Source organism: Orycteropus afer, unplaced genomic scaffold, assembly GCF_000298275.1.
Source record: "Orycteropus afer afer isolate SDZICR_OR568_19922 unplaced genomic scaffold, OryAfe1.0 scaffold00292, whole genome shotgun sequence".
NCBI classification, from domain to species: Eukaryota; Metazoa; Chordata; class Mammalia; order Tubulidentata; family Orycteropodidae; genus Orycteropus; species Orycteropus afer.
Genome location: NW_006921879.1, coordinates 389912 through 393525, shown reverse-complemented (window position 1 = coordinate 393525; position 3614 = coordinate 389912).

Genomic DNA, 3614 nt, shown 5'->3' with positions numbered 1-3614 from the left:
CGATCTACTTCTGTAGTGATACCGCCTTGGAAATTCAAGGAGGGGTTGCTATGAGTCGCATCCTACTCGATGGTAGTGTGTTTGGTTTGGTTTAGGAAGCCATGTCTGAAACAATTCTCAGAACAGATACTTACTCAAAACAAACTTGAGAATTATTCATGTCCTCCCTGCAGTCATGCAAGAAGGGTCTCATGGCTGTTTTGAGGACAAACATATCTAACTTAATGATTATTTTATAACTTAAACAAACAAACAAAATTTTAGAAACATATGTAATCTCCTACCAATCAGATGTACCACCACCCAATTTTGTAATTATTTCCTAAATGTCAACCAATACTGATTTTTAACTTAAGTTCCTTGTATCTTCTTGTATAGACTCTCTGAAATGTCTGTTCCTTGGATCACTTAGTTTAGAATCCTCTGAATTTTGTAATTCCCAATTGGAAAATTTCCTTACCTCTCAATAAAAGCTCGTTACTTTTAATTTTGTCCAGACTCTGTCATTTTGCTCTGTGACACAGTCAACCACATCCTCTCTCCAGTCTCCTGGCAAACATTAATGTTTTCCATCCCTATAGTTTTGCCTTTTCCAGGATGTTGTATGGATGGAATCACACAGTTTGTAGTTTCTTTGATCTTCTTTTATTTCCTAAAATGCATTTAAGATCAACAATATTGTTGTATGATTCAATAGTTTGTTCATTTTTATTGCTGAATAGTAGTCTATTGTATGGATACACCACAGTTTGTCTATTCCCCTGTGAAAGGACATATTAGTTGCTTTCCGTTTTTAGTGACTATGAATAAAACTAGGAGCTCTGGTAGCATAGTGCCTAAGGCACTTGACTGCTAACCAGAAGGCTGGCGGTTCAAACCCACCAGCCACTCTTCGGAAGGAAGGTTGAGCAATCCTACTTCTGTAGTACTACTGCCTCAGAAACCCAAGGAGGGGTCGCTATGAGTCGGGGCCTACTCGACGGCAAACAACAACAACAACATGAATAAAACTACAATAAACCTTTGTTACAGATTTTTCTTTTCTTTTTTTTTTTTTTGTGGACATAACTTTTCACATTACTTAGGTAATAACTTAGGAATGTGATTGATGGTTCATATAGTAAGTCTATAGTTAGCTTCATAAGAAACTGCCAAATACTCTCCCAAAGTTGCTGTAACATTTTGCATTCTAATCGGCAATGAATGAGAGTTAATGTTGTTCCATATCCTTGTCAGCATTTGCTATTATCAGTTTTTTTAGATTTTAGACATTTTAATAGTGGTGGTTCATTGTGGTTTTAATTTTCATTTCCTTGATGACATATGATGTTGGGCAACTTTTCATGTGTTTATTTGTCCTTCATAAATCTTTAGTGAAGTGTCTGTTAAGATCTTTTCCATTTGGTTGGTTGTTTTCTTGAGTGTTCAGAGATTTAAAAAGTTAATAATTTTGGTAAATCCTCAAAGTAAAAGTCATTAATATACTTTCAATTGTCATATCATCTCATAAATGTATGACAACATTCTTCTTTTAGATAGCACATGCATTCCAATATGAAACTGGTGGAGGAAAACTGATGTAACTTTTAGGTGAATGAGAAATATAGACTTCTATAGCATTAAACCACTGAAAGTGTGGGTTTTATTCATAACAACAATTAGTTTTATAATACATATTGGTTTTCATCTCTTCTTTGCAATTTTTTTTCATGGGATAAATTTTAGGCCTCAATCCTATCAGAATTTTCAAAGTTAAAAAACTTAGGCAATTACAAATTAAAGACTAGGTTTTGAAATTTGGAAGTATCTTTATGATTTTCAGCTGCTAACTAAAAGATTGGCAGTTCAAACCCACCAGCCACTGTGTGGGAGAAAGATGAGGCAGTCTGCTTCTGTAAAGCTTTATAGCTTTGGAAATCCTACGGAGCAGTTCTATTCTGTCCCAAAGTGTTGCCATGAGTCAGAATTGACTTAATGGCAGTGGGTTTGGTTTGGTTGTGGTTTTCTAAGGCACCATTCCTCTCCCAAGACAATGTTTTTAGCTCTAAAAATATGGAGGTAAAAGTACAAGAAAAATATGAGATATAGGAAAGGGCATGGAGAAATTTGGTTAATATCTCAAAATATTATTCTAGCTCACAAGAATATAAATTGGCAATAAGGATTTTGACAAAAAAAGCAAAACAAACAAAAAACAAATAAATAAAATATTTTGAAGAAAAATGAATGAATATAGGGAACCCTAGAAACATCACTTAATTCAAGTTTCCTATTTTACAGATAAAGAAGCTGAGGCCAGAGGGATAAAGTCACTTATGTAAAGACACATTGTTAGTTAGTGGTAGAACTGAGCTTGGAACACTCATCAATTGATTGCCTGTTCACTGCTTGTCCCACTATATTAAACATCCTGAGTTCTTGTGGAGCAAAAGATTAAATTATCCTTAATATATTAGTTGCCATTGAGTCAGTTCCAACTTCTGGGTGACATGTGTGTGAGAGTAGAACTTGCTCCACAGGCTTCTCAAGGACTGAGTTTTTGGACACAGCTTGTGAGCTCTACCTTCTGAGGCACTTCTGGTCAGACTGGAACCTCCAAACTTTTGGTTATCAGCCTAGCATTTTAACTGTTTACATCACCCAGGGACTTCATTTTCAATATAGCTAGGTCCAAAAGAGGACAAACATATTTTAGAAAGGTTTTAATACTCAATACATATAAAGATGCTTTTCTGGTCAGTTAACTAGAATATTCACTTAACAAATACATTCCTTTCCATACTATGTTTGGGTGGGTTGAGGTTTTTCCTGTTGCGCTTAAGCATGCAATGAAAGGATACTGACCACTAGAGGGCAGCAGAACACAGGTGGGCAGGTACGACTTTGTTCTGTCCAATCCATTACCCTTTGCCCTGGAGTACAACTCACAGCAACCCTATAGGACAGAGCAGAACTGCTCCATAGGTAGTTCCAAGGCTGTAATTTTTACAGAAGTAGATTGCCACATCTTTCTCCTGTGGAGTGGCTGATGGGTTTGAATTACCAACCTTTTGGTTAGCAATCAAGTGCTTTAACCACTGTGCCACCAGAGCTCCTTTGTTCTGTGCAAAATTTGCAGGGCTAAAATTTTGGAGAATCCAGAAAACAAAAATGGAGAAATGATAGGAAGAGGGATAGGATAAGGGGTTAGAATGAGGAAACCTATTCTCATTTGTCATGGGTTTTATGTTTACCATAATTTTCTGTCTTCAGAAATTGTTCATCCAATATCTGATTAGCAAGTCTAAGAGTCATTGTAAAAGTAGTTGTTAGTGGCCATCAAGTTGGCCCTACACTCATGGTCCCCCATTAAAAGTTATTGTTCCAAAAACTCATCCCTTAAAAGACTCAGCAGTACTAGGTTGGTATCAGTCACTTCTTTTTCTGGGAACATGTGGGAAGCGATGTGGAGGCCGAGGTGATAGGATTTATTGAAATAGTACAGTTGGAAGATTTAGACAATCATGGATACCTATGGTCACGAAGAAGCTTACCTAGGGTTCTGCTCCTCCCTTCCTCCAGTTTATTAGTCTTCTCTTCTCCTTGGAAGGAAGGTTGGGCAATCCTACTTCCAT